A 21667-nucleotide genomic window follows, 5' to 3' on the forward strand; every position below is an offset into this window, starting at 1 on the left:
GAGGCTGTTAACTGTGCATGTTACACTCAAAATATTTCTCTAATCAATCAGGCAAAAGGCATGACTCCCTATCAAATATTCAAGAGAAGAAAACCAACTTTAAACTTTCTGCATGTCTTTGGTTGCAAATGTTACATCTTAAGGAATCAATCTGATCACAAAGGGAAGTTTGATACAAAGGCTGATGAAGGAATATGTGTTGGCTATTCTGCTGGAAAATCTTATAGGGTCTACAATCTAAGAACCAACATTGTCATGGAATCTGTGCATGTTGTGTTTGATGATAAAAAGATTGATGGACTAACAGATGAGGGACATCATTAAGGACTCAAATTTGACAACATTGAGATATATTGTGATGATAGTGAAGATGAGAATGATGAAGAAGACATCTCAAGAAGAATTCAGAATCTGCCTTTGGATAATGCACAAAATGCTGCATCCGTTGAAAGTCATAATTCAGCTTCCGTTGAAAGAAGCAATGCAGCATCCATTGAAAGACAAAGTGCATCATCCGTTGAAGTTCATAATAAAGCATCCGTTGATCACAGTCTGTCAACGGATAATCAATTCACTTCATCAGTTGATAGAGCTCCCAATTCCTTTCAAAGGATCAGCAACTCAGGGGGAGTTTCAACCGATCAACATTCTATCTCACATCATGACAATACTGAGGCAACCTCATCTAGAGCTAATCTACCACCTTAAAGGAAATGGACCAAGAATCACCCTTTTGAACTGATCATTGGTGATGCTTCATCTAAAGTGCAAACTAGAAGGGCTACTCAAGATGAATGTCTGTATAATAGCTTTCTATCACAGGAGGAACCTAAGAGAGTGGAAGAAGCTCTATTGGATTCAGATTGGATTTTAGCAATGCAAGAGGAGCTAAACCAATTTGAAAGGAACAAAGTATGGAAGCTGGTACCCAAGCCAAAGAACAAGAGTTCTATTGACACAAAATGGGTATTCAGAAACAAGATGGATGAAAATGGCATTGTCATAAGGAATAAAGCCAGATTTGTTGCTAAAGGCTATTCTCAACAAGAATTGTAACACCCCCAGATCCGGGGTCGGAGATCCGGGTCGTCACGAGTTCCACTTCCCTTAACAACACCCAATCTTATTAAACAATCAACTACTCTTTACTGTGACCCCGCAATATACACACACACACCACAAGTTATAGTCTCAGAGATGAATATCCAAAAATAATCACAAGTCATTTTATTCCACAATTAAGTCAATACACCTTAAAAAGGTTTCTGAATAAATTTACATTTCTTTGCCATTATTACAATTCATAATATACATAAGTCTAGTACATTACTAGTTGAAAACTTAGCCTATTGGTAATTTCTACCTCAGCTACAGCGGCCTGAACGCTTCCGGAAAGCTGCGGAACGTTTCCTATCCGCTTGCGAATTGGGAGCTTGGTCCTGTTCATCTTATCTATCTGATGTTGTGTGATGAAAGAAGAAAGCAAGGGTGAGCAGCAAGCCCACCAAAATAATATGTATAATGATTAACAATATATGAGCCTACTCATAATACTCATGAAAGTCTTGGTCAAAAGAAATGAACCAAGTTTGATATCTTAATGCGATGAAGTCGCAAAATATTCAGTATATATATATATATATACATATATACTTTTCAAAATATTGGAAGTCCTCTTCCATGCATAATACACACAGAATTCCAGTGTATAACTGTATAAAAATATCGTTGCAAGGTGATCTCATATATCTAACCTTGTCTCAACGTTTTTCTGAAAATCTTTGTCATGCATAAGATAATCATTTACTAGATATAAGTTTAAAAGATGAAGTTACAAAATACTCCAATATACTTATATCATTTCCAAATACTACTTGAACTACCACCATTCAAGTTATAATTAGTTCAAAAGTTCATCACATAGATGAGACTACAAGATAATACTTGAATAGATTCAACCTTTAAAATATCATCAAAATAAAATGAAGTTATGAGATACTTCATTTGATGCAAACATCATTTTGAAAACTTGACCCTGCCAACACTCAACAATCGCCCAACCGTAGCCTTTCTATCGAAGTGCTCTGGGTAGTGTTGCAGAAATATCCAATTGGATGATGAACTCATTACGGGAGTTTGCCGCGCCAGGAAGACCACTTACGATGATCAGTCGTAGTAGTGCAACCCCACCATTTTCTACATGTAGAGGAGAACCTGTCGGATTTACTTGTCAACCGAACACTGAACTCCTAAGGAATGGACCGCCTTAGCGGAACTTCCAGGCCATTTGGGCCAATATAATAAGGCTGGGCCGGCGCTACTCGACCACTTACGCCACTCCTAGTTCAGATGAAATCCATGACTCTGAAACGTAAAGCTCGTTTCCCCCTTTCCCCAAGTAGAAACTTGTTGATACGGCTCCACCAAGAAGTCGTACCTAGTTGGAAAGGAAAACTCACCGATATTTCCCAGGCGATGCCTGTTAATGGATTAACTTGTTCCAAGAATTTTACTTCCCGAATATTGGGTAAGTAATCAAAAACTCTTTTACCAAGACAGCAACCTTGTTGCGAATATAAAACACACCACCGAGCCGGATCCCCCAGGTTTTGAGCGAGTATTTAAATCCCCTTTTTAAAAGGAAGATCTTAAATATAAAAATAGTTTTGGAATCCGCTCTAACTTTTGAAAATCATTTTAAAGACTCGAAAACACTTTAAAGAGTGTTTGGAGTAAAACTGATTTAATGAAGTAAATCAGTCCCCAGAATATTTAGAAAATGACTGAATATTATTATTTAAATAATATTCCCATAAAGAATAATCTTTATAAAAATAATTGAAGTAGAAGTATTAAAACTTATACTTGAAACGAGTATTAAATAACCAAAGATATACTTATATGAAAGTATTATCTTTATTTGAATAATCGAAAATAAGTTTGATTATTGACACCTTATTCTTTAATAAAATAAAGAATATACCTCAGCAAATAATCGGAGTCATAGATCCTCAAATGAATATTCAAATAATATTCATTAAATAATATAAACTGAGTCATAAGCCCTCGAATGAATATTCAAATAATATTCAATAAATAATATAAAAGAGTCATAAGCCCTCGAATGAATATTCAAATAATATTCAATAAATAATAAAAGAGTCATAAGCCCTCGAATGAATATTCAAATAATGTTCAGATAAATAAATAAAAGGAGTCATAAGTCCCCGAATGAATATTCAAATAAATAAAGTTTAAGTTATCGAATAAACCTTATTCGATTAATAGTTTGGAAAACTATAACCATATATATATATATAAATATATATATATATCCATATCCATATATACCAAATCTACTCGGGATCCTCGACTCCCGGTTTTAGAAAATATTTTCACCTTTGGGTCCCTATACTAAGGGTATATGCAAGTTACCGCTATCCTCTAGCATAGGTATTGTCAACTGAACCAACAGATATATAACTCAAGAATATGAGACAGGCATGCATATATATATACCATATCAGCATGCTTCAATATATCGCAACATTTGCTAATTAACCAATATGCATTTATCGCAAGATCATGCATATACAAATGTATACATCACAACAACAGTATAACGGATAGAATACTTGCCTGAGCGACTTGGGGGTGAGAAAGGCTCGGGACGAGTCTGATAACCTATAAACAACAAGTAAGTTGGAATTAAACCAAAATCACTTGTAAATCTATACTTTAACTAACTTAGACTCTAACGCTTGTTTTGCGCTCACTGATTTGCTTAAGTCACTCGGGTACCCGCGGCTCCACCATTTTTAATAATTTAACATTTACGAGTTTTAAAGCGATTCCTTCGCGAGTGTCTTACCAACTGCCTAACACACTTACCATAAATGTTTCATACATTAATTAACCCTTTTTGGTCTTTAACCTATGTTTCAAAGTAAGGCGAGGGAAAAAGTTTCGTTCGCGAAACGCCGTTACTTGAAACGGTCGTTTCTCCTAAACCGTGCATCGGAATCGAACGAACTACATATCAAAACGAAGCTCGTAACATGAGCTATCTAAACATGGAAGTGGTCATAATCTAGCAGGGGGTTCTCGGGTCCTAATGCTATGCACAAAAACAGTCCAAAGAAAATTGGACGTTACGACGGCTATGTTTACGCGATTTCCCAATTTTAACCATTCAAAACCAACCACAAACCAACCTCAAATCCAACATACAACCAACATCCATCCTCATCACATCATAACAACCCCAACCAATTCAATTTAATCATCATACTTATGCCTAAACTTAACTTTAATCATACTTAAGTTCTTTTAATCAAAACCACAACATTTACCATTCCATTTCACTACCATTCCAAATCCCAAACTCTAAATCACAACAACAAGCTACAATATCATCCTACTAATAAAAATCATCTTATAATATATAGGAATCTAGGGTTTGGAGATGTATACCTTCCTTGAAGTGGTGGGATGAGCTAGGAAGCCTTAAGAAGCTTTGAGAAGTCTTAGGAAAGCTTGGATCTTCAAGAAAACAATAAAACTTCAAGTTAAAAAACTTGAAAACACTATTCATAGTCTTCTTCTTTGATTAAATGAAGAAGATTGAGAAGGAATTGATGGCTTAAACTCATGGTATAGCCCTAACTAAGCATGAAGATGATTAGGGAATTTACTCACCAATTTAGGAAGCTTGGATCTTGAATTTTTGAAAATTCTTGCCTTATGAATAGTAAAAAGCCGAGAGCTTCAAGAACAAAGCCTTGGTTGCTTTTTGATTTTTGATGAAATGATTTTTGCTTGGCTTGGTTGCTTGGTTTTTGTGCTTGCTTTAGTCAATTACCTTTTTGCCCTTGAATTTGTGTGGTTACAAAGCCACCACACCTCCTTCCTTCCCATGTCATGCCTATGTCATCCTCATGATGTCATCCTCCCTTCCTTGTCCTCTTTCTATTGGTTGGATGACATCATTCCCACTAATCCCTTTGATTAACTTCCTAATCGTTTACCTAATGACCGCTGATCTGTTATACGGTTCGCTTAACTTTCGTTCTCGTTTATCGTTTGAAGGATCATACCCGGGATCTTTTTACCTAGGTTCCCTTAACCTTTCTCAATACATTATATTCCTTTTTATGATCCTCTATTATAATCCTTTAATTTAAATCCTTTTTATCCTATTACCTTATACTCAATTCTCTCCGTATCTTGTGGATTTCCGGGAAAAACCAAAGTGTTCGGAATTGGATTCTGACGATCTTTACATACACTTATATACTTCATAGAGTACTAATAATATCCCAGAATATCCATAACAGAACCCCTACATAGCGTGGCGTGAAAAGTTTTCTCATTCAGCTAAAACACTATTCACAAGGGTTACAAAAAGTTGAAAATTTTGGGGTTATTACAGTCTCCCCTCCTTAAAAGGATTCCGTCCCGGAATCAAACAGAAAACAAATGGGGGTACTTTTCTAGCATTGTGCTCTCTAGTTCCCAAGTTGATTCTTCCACATTATGATTCTGCCATAGTACTCTGACTAGCTTGATCACTTTGTTCCGAAGCACCTGCTCCTTCTTATCCATAATCCTTACTGGCTTCTCCACGTAAGTTAGATCTGGCTGCATATCCACCTGCTCGTACTCCACTATGTGCCTGGCATCCCGATGATACCTCCTTAGCATTGACACATGGAACACATTATGAACTTGTTGCAAATTAGGGGGTAGGGCTAGCTCGTAAGCTAACTTCCCAAACGTCTTAATATATCCAAGGGTCCAACAAATTGTAGACTTAGCTTTCCTTTCTTTCCGAACCTCATCGATCCTTTCCAAGGGATACCTATATCATTACTAGGTCCCCTATTTCATACTCTTTATCCTTTCGTGTCAAATCAACATACTTATCATGTCCATCTTGGGCTACTACCAGCCGTCCTCTGATTAGATCTATCATATCCTTGGTCCTTTGGACTACTGCGGGTCCGAGCATCTTGCGCTCTACAACTTCATCCTAACATAAGGGAGATCGACATTGTCTTCCCTCAAGGATCTCATAAGGCGATATCTCGATAATGACATATGATCTATTGTCGTAAGATAACTCAATTCGAATTAAGTGATCATTCCAAATTCTTTCAAGTCTATTGCACAGACTCTCGTTATTGCTTTTAGCATTAGAGCTTCTGCTTCTCAATACCCATTCTTTTCCAGTTCGTAATCGCTAATACCTTCCGTTCCTAATATTATACTGGTTATACTTTTGCTCGTTAGCGTTCTATAACCTTTTAATAACCACGTCAACCTTAGTATCACGAATGTGTTCCCATTCCGCATACTACCACCACTTTATTACTCCTTTTTCAGTTGTTTCTATTTTCCAAAATTTGATCAATCAAATAGAAGTAAAGGAATTTGTTGAGAGATCACTATGATCATGAACACTTGTTATATTGCATAGTTAGTACAGAAGGTGGCCAGCCTTTAGTACTTGACAAGCAATTAAACAATAGCTGGTATCCTACTCGGCTTCTATCACACAGATAGATAGTCATTCGACAATACCTCCCCTTTTGGAAGGGTTGTTCTTCTCAGCTTACATGAAATGAAAAGAAGAGAAAAGAACGAACTGAAGAGAATTGTATATATGAAAAAATATACTGCCACAAAATATCTGGCTTGGAACCTACCTCTGAACTATAGAGGTTTGTCATAGGAGAACAAAACATATACGTATTTATATCAGCATCAAGCATTATAGCATCCTATTTCACATGCCTAAATATTTTTGCTATTCCGTCCATCATTCTATGGACCCATGCTCTTCCTCGAGCTTATACACAATCACCTTTGAAACTCCCTCGACATCGAAAATCGAATCTGGGATCTCATTCTATACATCATCGTTACTAGAATTCTATGCTTGCACCGCAACCTTCCTCGTATAATAATACGACTCTCTATTGATAAGAAAGAATAATTATTCACTAGGTAGATACTCTACTTAATTAGTCTATCAATGATAACTTATACACTACCACGACCCGATTAGTGGTACTCAATCTCAACACCCATTCCAATACAACTCTCATGGTTGTAATCAGCTCATTACTCACAGAATCATTGCTGCCTTACTATGGTCCACCACTGACCTACTGTAGTCATTCATTTTCCATGAAGTCTTAATAGCTAACCATACGGAGTCTATCCATGTCGTATCAAATCATTCTAAGGAGGTAACATAATCACCACTCCTGATTCATGAAGAACACTCCTGATCCTGACATACATACATGACATGAAGCAAATAAAAGTGCAGAAGAGTTTCAATCGAAGCAACGATAGCAGGTTAATACCATTCTTAATCATACGCCCTAAATAGAAGAATTAACTCAAGGGTTCATCTAGTCCTATTTGAAACATGGTTCTGGCTTATCTCAAGATAGGACCTTATAAGATAGATAGCCCGTTCATGGCGATTACACGAATTAAACCTTTACCAACTACTATTACGGTTGGGTATTGCACAGTCATCAGGAGGAATGTCAATCTTCCAAACCATAATATAACCTTCACAGTTTTAACCATCATCACTGTATTCTTTTGGCACAAGCGCCTATAATTATCCTCTTACCTTTAAAGTGTCGGCCACCTCTTTAGCCTTTCCTGATAGTAAAATTTCCTTACAGTCAATATCATTTTAACCACCTCCAAATATATTTTCTACCTTATTTCAATCACAGCTTATGTGAAGATGTTTTCCTTAAAATCTGATGAGTAAAAAAAAAATCACCATTTTTCCATAAGTTATTGCCTCTGTCTTTAGAGGTTAATCACTGTCATGACTGACGCTCAATCATAATTAGAACATCTTTTATCTTAAGTCCTAATTGCCCTGAACAATTTCGACCATTACTGGTTCGATCCATACTTTCTCGTGGTTTAGCACGTGCCTCACTTGGCAACATTATAATTACGTCATATTTCCTTTATCAACATTTCTATTCTTGAGAATTTTGAATATTACCTTTTTCCTTGTAAAACCTCTAAGGTTATCCTTCAATCGTTCCTCCTGTATTCCCTAGATACAGGGCATATCACAATACCATTTACTAATACTAGAACCATTGTATGTATTCTTCTGAAAAATTTCTCCACTGATTCTTAAAGGTTGTTGTTACCTTAACCCTTTCCCAATCATACTGTCAAAACTCATACTGTCCCTATTAAGGGTGACATGCCAACCTTTATGCAGTCCCCTAGGATTCATTTTAAGTTACCAATGTTCTATCCTTAATTCCACCTTTAAAAGGTACCTGCGTCCTTCCATGGATAAATCAAGTCATATATCCTTGATAGATTATCTTATTCATCATTCCCACCTCGATAGTCTATACCTAACTTCATAATAGCATCCTTATTCAAATTGAGGTCAATCCATATGGCCTCCAAAAGATAACAATGGTTATCCGCTTTTCTTTTCTGATTTGGTAATGATAACATGGATGTTCTGGAAGATATTGGTCATGTTCAACGTGAACTTCTTCTTAATAATTCCTTATTTACTTTTGTTGTTTATCTCAACAGTCACCTCAATGTTGGGATACCTCCCATACCTGGCGTCTCCCTTTCTGGGTATCGAGCCACCGGTCTTACATTTCACATTATTGAAGGTCACTTCCTTCATCCAATTTTTCCTGATTTCTTACTTTCTTGTCTCCTCAGTCTATCCGTGTCTCAATATTTATCCTTCGAACTATCTCAAGGTTTCCTCGAATCCTCCCAACTTAAAGGGGGTACAATATATGTATCTCTTATGCCTTCAACCATCAATTTTAACTCATGGTGGATCATCATCCTGACGATTACATACTTTTCTATTTCTATTGCTATGAGTCTTTAGGGTTTCCTCATACCCAACTCCCTTATCATTCCTCAAACTCTATTGCCTTTATATTCCTTTCCACTTCAGTTTCTTTTTATTTTCCTTTCTCTTATCATTATTTCACAAATCAATCACAATATAAGCATTGATTTCAAACATCCCGTCATTCTGGATTCGTGTCCTCAGAACGAATCTTGACAACTTTTACAACTTAGATTCATAATTTATCATACTTGTCTGCCTTTGTTATGGCTCTAAAGCTTTTACACTATCTCCTTATCTTGGGAAGTACTTTCCTGAAAACAATTGACTGAACTTAAATCAGTTTATTATAATCTCTTGCTCCGTGCCTTCCTTGGCCTTTCACCAACGGGTGGTCTCTCTCTTAGGAGGGTAAGTGACAAAAACAGTCTTTTGTGGTTCGTCAATCATTCAGAATCTCAAATGATTCCTCTATTTCCTTTAGCCAGGCTCTTGCCTCGACTAGGTCAACCTGTTCCCTGGGAACTCTGAGAGCTTAGAGACTTAAAGGTCCTGAAAGAATTTCCTATCGCATTGTTTCCTCAAGGTGGTGGTTGGGGATAATAGTCTAAGTTCTGTCTAGACAGGTCCATGAATTGCCGTATAGGAGTACCGTCTCGGGTCTCCTTTCCTTACCCGACTTTCTGTTTCCTTAGTATGAAATGTTTCATCCTACTCCCCTTAATTGGGGTCATCTTTTAATTTAAAATCCTCATTTTCCACTCCATCATGTCATGGGTTCCTTCTATCTTGATGGCAACCTCCCTGACTATCACGTTCAGGGTTTGCTCTAAATCTTATTCCTCAAACTATGGCTCTCATCTAAGTTCTCATCCTTTTTACTAAGGGCATCAGCCACCACATTGGCTTTCCCCGAATGATAAAGAATCTCCCAATCATTATTCTTGATTAGCTCTAACTGCCTCCTCTGGCATATGTTGAGCTCTTTCTACGCGAAAATGTACTAGAGCACTTATGGCTTAGGTAATTCTCGCACTTCTCTCCATACAAGTAGTGCCTCCAATCTTTAGGGTAAAACTATTGCCACGAGCCTAAGCTCATGAGCGGGGATATCAAATTTCATATTGACATGTACGCGATTACCTTACTGTGCTGCATAAGCACGCACCCTAAGCCCTTGTGCGAAGCGTCACTACACTTCACAAAATCTCCTTTTTCCATCCGGCAATGCCAGCATAAGGGCCATCACCAACCGCTGCTTCAGTTCTTGAAAGCTGTTCTCGCATTTCTCTGTCCATTCGAACTTCTCAGTCTTACGAGTAAGCCGCGTTAAAGGGGCTACTATCTTTACAACTTGAACGAACCTCCGGTAGTGACCGGCCAATCCTACCTCTGGTAGTCGACCAAACCATGGTCATCAATTCATCAGTGGTCCTTTATCCAATCCTGTCAGGATCCTCCATGGGATCCTCCTCAACAACTATCCCTTCTAGGATAACATCCTCAACCGCTACATCCTCAATATCAACATCATCCGGTCCTGCATTAGGACGCTCTATCAGATCCATAATCTGATCTCCAATGAGTAATAAAACATCATCGCGCTGTTTCTCCTCAACCTCAGGGTTCGGAGTCCCGCTACCATATACGATAACGAACTACGCTCCTATCACGATATTTATAAGGGTTCCCATAAGGGTTTTAACTGTCAGTGCTACGTTAGGTAGCCCGACTATGAACTTGGAAAGAGTTCTTATTATCTTAGTTAACTTATTATCTTAACGTCCCATCATCTCTGAGGTTTATAACGCTCGGCTCTGATACCATTTCTGTAACACCCCCAGATCCGGGGTCGGGGATCCGGGTCGTCACGAGTTCCACTTCCCTTAACAACACCCAATCTTATTAAACAATCAACTACTCTTTACTGTGACCCCGCAATATACACACACACACCACAAGTTATAGTCTCAGAGATGAATATCCAAAAATAATCACAAGTCGTTTTATTCCACAATTAAGTCAATACACCTTAAAAAGGTTTCTGAATAAATTTACATTTCTTTTCCATTATTACAATTCATAATATACATAAGTCTAGTACATTACTAGTTGAAAACTTAGCCTATTGGTAATTTCTACCTCAGCTACAGCGGCCTGAACGCTTCCGGAAAGCTGTGGAACGTTTCCTATCCGCTTGCGAATTGGGAGCTTGGTCCTGTTCATCTTATCTATCTGATGTTGTGTGATGAAAGAAGAAAGCAAGGGTGAGCAGCAAGCCCACCAAAATAATATGTATAATGATTAACAATATATGAGCCTACTCATAATACTCATGAAAGTCTTGGTCAAAAGAAATGAACCAAGTTTGATATCTTAATGCGATGAAGTCGCAAAATATTCAGTATATATATATATACATATATACTTTTCAAAATATTGGAAGTCCTCTTCCATGCATAATACACACAGAATTCCAGTGTATAACTGTATAAAAATATCGTTGCAAGGTGATCTCATATATCTAACCTTGTCTCAACGTTTTTCTGAAAATCTTTGTCATGCATAAGATAATCATTTACTAGATATAAGTTTAAAAGATGAAGTTACAAAATACTCCAATATACTTATATCATTTCCAAATACTACTTGAACTACCACCATTCAAGTTATAATTAGTTCAAAAGTTCATCACATAGATGAGACTACAAGATAATACTTGAATAGATTCAACCTTTAAAATATCATCAAAATAAAATGAAGTTATGAGATACTTCATTTGATGCAAACATCATTTTGAAAACTTGACCCTGCCAACACTCAACAATCGCCCAACCGTAGCCTTTCTATCGAAGTGCTCTGGGTAGTGTTGCAGAAATATCCAATTGGATGATGAACTCATTACGGGAGTTTGCCGCGCCAGGAAGACCACTTACGATGATCAGTCGTAGTAGTGCAACCCCACCATTTTCTACATGTAGAGGAGAACCTGTCGGATTTACTTGTCAACCGAACACTGAACTCCTAAGGAATGGACCGCCTTAGCGGAACTTCCAGGCCATTTGGGCCAATATAATAAGGCTGGGTCGGCGCTACTCGACCACTTACGCCACTCCTAGTTCAGATGAAATCCATGACTCTGAAACGTAAAGCTCGTTTCCCCCTTTCCCCAAGTAGAAACTTGTTGATACGGCTCCACCAAGAAGTCGTACCTAGTTGGAAAGGAAAACTCACCGATATTTCCCAGGCGATGCCTGTTAATGGATTAACTTGTTCCAAGAATTTTACTTCCCGAATATTGGGTAAGTAATCAAAAACTCTTTTACCAAGACAGCAACCTTGTTGCGAATATAAAACACACCACCGAGCCGGATCCCCCAGGTTTTGAGCGAGTATTTAAATCCCCTTTTTAAAAGGAAGATCTTAAATATAAAAATAGTTTTGGAATCCGCTCTAACTTTTGAAAATCATTTTAAAGACTCAAAAACACTTTAAAGAGTGTTTGGAGTAAAACTGATTTAATGAAGTAAATCAGTCCCCAGAATATTTAGAAAATGACTGAATATTATTATTTAAATAATATTCCCATAAAGAATAATCTTTATAAAAATAATTGAAGTAGAAGTATTAAAACTTATACTTGAAACGAGTATTAAATAACCAAAGATATACTTATATGAAAGTATTATCTTTATTTGAATAATCGAAAATAAGTTTGATTATTGACACCTTATTCTTTAATAAAATAAAGAATATACCTCAGCAAATAATCGGAGTCATAGATCCTCAAATGAATATTCAAATAATATTCATTAAATAATATAAACTGAGTCATAAGCCCTCGAATGAATATTCAAATAATATTCAATAAATAATATAAAAGAGTCATAAGCCCTCGAATGAATATTCAAATAATATTCAATAAATAATAAAAGAGTCATAAGCCCTCGAATGAATATTCAAATAATGTTCAGATAAATAAATAAAAGGAGTCATAAGTCCCCGAATGAATATTCAAATAAATAAAGTTTAAGTTATCGAATAAACCTTATTCGATTAATAGTTTGGAAAACTATAACCATATATATATATATATAAATATATATATATATATCCATATCCATATATACCAAATCTACTCGGGATCCTCGACTCCCGGTTTTAGAAAATATTTTCACCTTTGGGTCCCTATACTAAGGGTATATGCAAGTTACCGCTATCCTCTAGCATAGGTATTGTCAACTGAACCAACAGATATATAACTCAAGAATATGAGACAGGCATGCATATATATATACCATATCAGCATGCTTCAATATATCGCAACATTTGCTAATTAACCAATATGCATTTATCGCAAGATCATGCATATACAAATGTATACATCACAACAACAGTATAACGGATAGAATACTTGCCTGAGCGACTTGGGGGTGAGAAAGGCTCGGGACGAGTCTGATAACCTATAAACAACAAGTAAGTTGGAATTAAACCAAAATCACTTGTAAATCTATACTTTAACTAACTTAGACTCTAACGCTTGTTTTGCGCTCACTGATTTGCTTAAGTCACTCGGGTACCCGCGGCTCCACCATTTTTAATAATTTAACATTTACGAGTTTTAAAGCGATTCCTTCGCGAGTGTCTTACCAACTGCCTAACACACTTACCAGAAATGTTTCATACATTAATTAACCCTTTTTGGTCTTTAACCTATGTTTCAAAGTAAGGCGAGGGAAAAAGTTTCGTTCGCGAAACGCCGTTACTTGAAACGGTCGTTTCTCCTAAACCGTGCATCGGAATCGAACGAACTACATATCAAAACGAAGCTCGTAACATGAGCTATCTAAACATGGAAGTGGTCATAATCTAGCAGGGGGTTCTCGGGTCCTAATGCTATGCACAAAAACAGTCCAAAGAAAATTGGACGTTACGACGGCTATGTTTACGCGATTTCCCAATTTTAACCATTCAAAACCAACCACAAACCAACCTCAAATCCAACATACAACCAACATCCATCCTCATCACATCATAACAACCCCAACCAATTCAATTTAATCATCATACTTATGCCTAAACTTAACTTTAATCATACTTAAGTTCTTTTAATCAAAACCACAACATTTACCATTCCATTTCACTACCATTCCAAATCCCAAACTCTAAATCACAACAACAAGCTACAATATCATCCTACTAATAAAAATCATCTTATAATATATAGGAATCTAGGGTTTGGAGATGTATACCTTCCTTGAAGTGGTGGGATGAGCTAGGAAGCCTTAAGAAGCTTTGAGAAGTCTTAGGAAAGCTTGGATCTTCAAGAAAACAATAAAACTTCAAGTTAAAAAACTTGAAAACACTATTCATAGTCTTCTTCTTTGATTAAATGAAGAAGATTGAGAAGGAATTGATGGCTTAAACTCATGGTATAGCCCTAACTAAGCATGAAGATGATTAGGGAATTTACTCACCAATTTAGGAAGCTTGGATCTTGAATTTTTGAAAATTCTTGCCTTATGAATAGTAAAAAGCCGAGAGCTTCAAGAACAAAGCCTTGGTTGCTTTTTGATTTTTGATGAAATGATTTTTGCTTGGCTTGGTTGCTTGGTTTTTGTGCTTGCTTTAGTCAATTACCTTTTTGCCCTTGAATTTGTGTGGTTACAAAGCCACCACACCTCCTTCCTTCCCATGTCATGCCTATGTCATCCTCATGATGTCATCCTCCCTTCCTTGTCCTCTTTCTATTGGTTGGATGACATCATTCCCACTAATCCCTTTGATTAACTTCCTAATCGTTTACCTAATGACCGCTGATCTGTTATACGGTTCGCTTAACTTTCGTTCTCGTTTATCGTTTGAAGGATCATACCCGGGATCTTTTTACCTAGGTTCCCTTAACCTTTCTCAATACATTATATTCCTTTTTATGATCCTCTATTATAATCCTTTAATTTAAATCCTTTTTATCCTGTTACCTTATACTCAATTCTCTCCGTATCTTGTGGATTTCCGGGAAAAACCAAAGTGTTCGGAATTGGATTCTGACGATCTTTACATACACTTATATACTTCATAGAGTACTAATAATATCCCAGAATATCCATAACAGAACCCCTACATAGCGTGGCGTGAAAAGTTTTCTCATTCAGCTAAAACACTATTCACAAGGGTTACAAAAAGTTGAAAATTTTGGGGTTATTACAAGAATGAATAGATTTTGATGAAACATTTGCTCCTGTTGCAAGACTTGAGGCCATCCGAATCTTTCTAGCCTATGCAGCCCATGCCAATTTCAAAGTCTATCAAATGGATGTCAAGAGTGCATTTCTAAATGGGGAATTGGAGGAAGAAGTTTATGTAAGCCAACCTCCAGGATTTGAAGATCCAATCTTTCCAGACTATGTGTATTATCTGTTAAAAGCACTCTATGGACTAAAGCAAGCACCTAGAGCCTGGTATGAGACTTTGTCAAAATTCCTTTTAGATAATCACTTCACAAGAGGTACTGTTGACAAAACTCTCTTCTTTAGAAATGTTAATGGCTATAAAATACTTGTTCAAATTTATGTAGATGATATTATATTTGGATCTACTGATGATAAGCTTTGTAAAAAGTTTGCTAAGTTAATGCAACGTAAATATGAAATGAGCATGATGGGAGAGCTAACTTATTTTCTTGGTTTACATGTTAAACAAGTTAGTGGTGGAATTTTCATTAGTCAAACTAAATACATTTATGATCTTTTAAAGAAGTTTGACTTAATGGATTGTTCATCTGCAAAAACTCCCATGACCACTGCCACCAAACTTGAATTAAACAAGGCTGAAAAGTCTGTGGATATTTCAAGTTATAGAGGCATGGTTGGCTCACTTTTATATTTAACTGCTAGTAGACCTGATATAATGTTTTCTACATGTCTCTGTGCTAGATTTCAAGCTGACCCTAAAGAATCTCACTTAGTGGCTATTAAAAGAATCTTCAGATATCTCAAAAGGACTCCAAATCTAGGAATTTGGTACCCTAGAGAGTCTGGTTTTGATCTAATTGGCTACTCAGATGCAGATTATACAGGCTGTAAAATAGACAGAAAAAGCACAACTGGCACCTGTCAATTTCTAGGGAACAAGCTTGTGTCATGGTTCAGCAAGAAGCAAAATTCTGTTTCTACATCAACAGCTGAAGCTGAGTACATTGCTGCTGGTAGTTGCTGTGCACAGATACTATGGATGAGGAATCAACTATTTGACTATGGTTTGACTGTTGACAAAATTCCAATATTCTGTGACAACACAAGTGCCATTGCCATTACTGAAAATCCAGTGCAGCACTCAAGAACCAAGCACATTGATATCAAGTACCACTTCATTAGGGAACATGTGATGAAAGGTACAGTGGAACTTCATTTTGTTCCAAGTGAAAAGCAGATTGCAGACATATTTACCAAGCCACTTGATGAATCAACATTCACAAGATTAGTAAGTGAGCTAGGTATGCTTAATTATTCATAAATTTATGTCCTCTATATAATCTGCATTGAAGCCTGAAATGAATTTGCTGCAAGAACAAAGTTCGCTTTAAGAAAGACCTATCCTATCAACGGATATTCCCTATCCGTTGAAAGCCAAAATTGTTCTATCAACGGATGTTCATTATCCGTTGAAAGACAAATACATTTCTGGTAATTTTATCCCTCAACGGATAAAATAGTGTTGGTCATCAACGGATAACTATTTACCTTATCCGTTGAAGTGTCACATCTGTTACTTTCAGTAAGTCACAGTCGTTGATTTCTTTACTTAACCGTTGATACAGATATACACTGTTGTATGTATTTATTTTAAAGGCAGTTTAGAATTTCTACAGTTTTATTTATTCTTGAACGGCTGTAATTTACTTAAAAGTATCATTTTATTTACGTTTTAATTCAAGAAAGTATAAAAGCCCATTGAACTCTTATTTTCACTTTACGCTTTCTTGCAATTTTCATTCTCCTTCTCTCCCAAAATTCTCAAGTTTTTCTCTGCAACCTCTACTCACAACAATGGCACCAGTAGTCAAAATTATGTCTCAAACATGATTTGTTTATGAAAAGAATAATTTCGTAGCCTTGGCTGAAAAGAATGAAGCCCATTCTGATTATCACAAGATGATGGACTTCATCAAAAATTGCAAACTGAGCTATGCAATGCTGGAAGCCCCAACCATCTACTGTGAGGTGATTGAGGAGATTTGGACAACTGCAGAGTTCAACTCCACAGATATGACTATTGCCTTCTCTCTCAAAGGTAAGGATTATTGCATTAACTGTGATGATATACAGTCTTGCTTTAAGTTGCCTGAGAATAATGCCATGACACCATACACTGATAAAGATGTATCTGCTATGCTAGATTCCATATGCTATGCTTTTGATTCTGCTAGTTTAGGTAGTATTAGAAGGAAAGGCCTTAGGAAATAATGGAGTTTTCTTGGAGATGCCTTTATTAAGGTTTTCTCTGGGAAGATTAGCAATTTTGATGCCATAACTTCATCTCTTGTTAATATGCTCTATATGCTAGTTTCTGATAAGTACTTTAATTTTAGCAACTGTGTTATGCTAGAATTAGGTTCCAGATTAGGTAACAAAGCTAATAGACCACATAACATCTACTATGCTAGATTATTTATGTTATTGGCTAACCATGTTGCTGAAGGATTGGTTATATCAAATGAGAATAACAAACTCAAGTGCTGGGCACAAAAGAAAAGGGTCCTTGCAGACCTTATGAGAATGAACCTCAACAGCCAGGTGTCATTGGTATATTTGCCAATCATGAATGCACCACAGGTAAGTGAGGTAAACACTTCTATAACTCCTACTATTTCCAACCCCATTGTTTCTTTGCCTTCTAGTATGGCCATGGAATCTGTGTCTTTGTCGAAACAGGTTCCTACCAAAGCCACCAAAACTAAAGTTTCAAAACTTAAGTCAAAGAAAACTACCTCTGTTGTTTCTCAAAAGACAACAGTTGTAATAACTACCATAAACCCTGAAGGGAGTGAACAGGGTGTGAGTGGTGAGGGGAGGGGTGAACATCAAGAAACCCCCCAGGATAAGGTGGGAGAGGTGAGTGGTACCCAAGCCAGCCAAGCCACAGTCTTCACATCTCTAGTTGCATCCTCCCAAAAGGATGTAACTATTGAAAATAGTCCCCAACCAGGGACACAGAACAAAAGGGGGAGGGACACTGAAGCCACACATTCACCAATTAAAGCCTTTTCAAGGAAGAAGAAGGCCAAGACCCTAGTTTCCATACAAGGGGCACACACAGCACAGATACATCCACCTGTATCTGAGCCTTCTCAAATTCAACTTGATGTGATTCCAGCAAATGTGGAGTCACATCCCCATTCTCTCATAATAGAAACACACCAATCATCAAACTATCCATCACCCTCTCTGGATGTGGATATGATATTCACATCAATTCCTGATTCTCCCTCACTAAAACTCAGGGAGGAGCCCCACTCAAAACCTGATGATCATCATCTTTTAGATGATTTGTTGGATCATCAACCAATTCTTTCAGATATGGTTGAAGAATCTGTGTCACCTCACTTAAAATCAATTCACACAGATTCAACAATTATGTCACTTTCTATATCTACATCTTTTCCTTCTTCAATGGATATCTCTCATCTGTTGACAAGTGGTTGTTCTTCAACGGATAAGCTTAACAACAGTTATCCGTTGATACCATCAGTTTCCACTTCAATGGATACTCCCTATCCGTTGATGGTCTCTACACACTTAACAGAAACAATTCCAACTGTAGAGGACATGGTTACTGTACAATCACTTTTAGGTTTGAGGGAAGGGAGTGATCTTTTGAGTGAGTGGTTGGGTTGCTCCCAGGCAAAAGGAGAGGTTGAGAGTCACCATATGCATGCTATTTCTTCCAGCATGGCAAAAGTGAGTGAGGGGAGTGCCACCTTAGAAGGTGAGGATGAGGGTGTGAGGGTGTGTGTGAGCCAGGGGGAGCCCCTGATGCAAGAACATAGAGAAAATGAGAGAAAGGCAGGTACAGAAGCTATAAGGGTGGATCCATCCATTGCTAGTGAGTCAATGAAAGTGGATGATACAGAAAAGGAAAGACAATTTCAGCAACATTACAAAGCTGTAATTGATAACATTTCCTTGGATGCTGACACTTTTACTCATCCTGTTTCAGCCTATCAATTATTGGCTGCTCAGGGCAATGTGGAGGCAGAACAGACATTAAACATTGTACACACTTCAGAATCTCTTCTCAGAGACAAAGCTGCTGTTAACAAGCTGCCTTCTCAAGCTGGTGAGCCATCTGAAGAATTTGGAGTAAATTCTAATGATGATGACTCTGATTCTTTGGATGAGAGCATGAACTTAGGGGGAGTAGCAGGCCCAAGTTCTGTTCCAGATCTTCCTGAATGGGCATGGGCAAAAGCATCAACACCAGGAGAGTTTGGTGTCACTTTAGTCAGACAAGTCATGACAATTCAAAAGGCCCTTCAGGAGACTACATATGCTGGTACCAAGGCAATTCTTCAAGCTCATCTGGAATCTCTACATCTCTTGCAGTTGCAGCATTTCAAACAGAATCTAAGTGTGGATCAGCTCAAGCAGGATATTGCTGATCTAAAATCCTACAATGCTGAGAAGTTGGATTCAGTCATACCTTATGGTACTATGCAAGATTTGTTGGGGAGACTGAGGAAAGAATCTGATGCTGACAAGAGGCTGGCCAGATTGGAAACCAGAGTTCAGATCATTGAAGACTCTATGGTCACCATTCTTCAGAATCAACAAACTCAAACAAATCTAGTCATGCAGCTGGCAAATGCACAAGGCTTGACCCCTACCCTTGATGATAACAAAAAGGGGGAGAATAAAGGGGAAGGGGAAGGAAAGCCATCAACAACAGTTCAAATATCTCAAGTGCTAGTTCCTGCCATCACCACTTCTCCAATTATTCAAATCAAAGGAAAGCTTGATGGAATTGATCTAATCCAGATAGCAGCAGCTGAATTGCAAGTCAAAGAGCAAAGGAAGAAGATTGATGAAAAGATGCAACAAATATTTGGTTCTACAACTTCTCAATCACAATCTGTGAAGCACAACACAAAAGTGGAATCAATTATTATGGAGCTCAAGTCAGTAGGGAGGAATAAGGTTGGAGAGACTTCTTCCAAGGATCTGAAACCTATGGTTCTCAAGCCCAACAACAGATCCATTCAGGACTCTACAAAGAATCCTCTGAAAGAAGTGGATTTTCCTCTTCCAAAGGCTGATGAGGACAAGCTTTTGGGTAGAAGTATCACAAAGCTCAAAGAGACCATGGATGTGGTTGTAAGGAGGAACATGGCTATTATCTTCAGAGAGGGAAAGAGCATATGTGTGATGCAAGGACATCCCAAATTCTCAATAGCCAAGAGGGAAGAAACCAGAAGGTTGAAGAAAGAAGCCAAACAGCTAAAGGCTGACAAAAGAGCACAAGCAAAGCTTGAAAAACAGCTAAAGTCAAGTCAGGCGGAAGAACAGAAAGAAATTGAAGACAAAAGTGAAGATGAAGCTATGGGGGACATGGTTGATACTGATATGGACGAAAGAAGTAAGGAAAGAGAAGAATGGCAGAAAGGGAACAGAAAGAAGGCCAATGCAAAGAGAAAGATGGTAGAAGAAACCCAATCAATATCCAAACCACTACCCTCTATTCCTGAACCCATTGTAGCTGACCCCTTCATGAACATTCATGGTGAAAAAATCATTCCTAAGGAGGAACCAACTGATTGGGACACCATCAAATTGCCCACCTTCTTAACCTCTTCTCCACCATCAAAGAAGCAGAAAAGAAGAATCAAATGAACACCCTCTAAAGCCTCAATCAAATTCACACAGAAGCCTAAGCCTAAGCCTCAAGCCTCTAAGGATGATCATGTTCACATCTATGACATAAAAGAATTTTCAGACATTGAACTCTATCTGGATGAGCTGGAGGAAGTAAGGGGAATAGCTGCCTACAGACAGCTACCAGAAAGACTAGTGTTCAAATACAAAGGAAGTGGGGAAAGAACTTGGCCTCTCTACAGGATTCTGAATGAAGGCTACTCTACCTTGATTAGAGTCTACTCAGCCATACAAAGGGATTCTGACTTTACCAGGACTGCCAAGACTGAGATTCTCAACAAGATAGCCAACATAAGGAAAACTTGGAGGGAGCCCAATGCCTTGCCTAGAACATTACTCATTTAAGAAAGAGGAATTACAGTTCACAAATCACCTCATCTATTGATGGAGTTCAGAGACAACAAATGAGTCAGAAGATTTTTCAGAATTGAAGATCAGCTCAAGATTGCCAGTAATGAAACTCTCAAGGATATGCAATCTAAGTTGGACATCAATGAAGAAGATGAAGCTGAATTCTACAGACAACTTCAACTTCAAATAGAGGAGAATGACAGGAGGCTAGGAAAGAAAACAAGGAATCAAAGGAAAAGAAACTAATCTGCTCAGGCTAAAGGAGCACCCTTGGAAACAATGTAATTCTTCAATTCCATTTCAGCATACACATTTTTGCAGCACTTTTGAATTTCTGCTTTATTACAGTTTATATATTTGTCAAGTATTTTGTTATCATCAAGCTAAACCCAAATTTATGCCTACATTTCTAGTACACATAAATAGGGGGAGATTGTTAGGAATATGTGTATTAGTTTGATGATAAGTTAAACAAAACACTTAAGTAGAAATCTAGTGTTTG

This window comes from Apium graveolens, chromosome 4 (assembly GCF_009905375.1).
Source record: "Apium graveolens cultivar Ventura chromosome 4, ASM990537v1, whole genome shotgun sequence".
Taxonomy (NCBI): Eukaryota; Viridiplantae; Streptophyta; class Magnoliopsida; order Apiales; family Apiaceae; genus Apium; species Apium graveolens.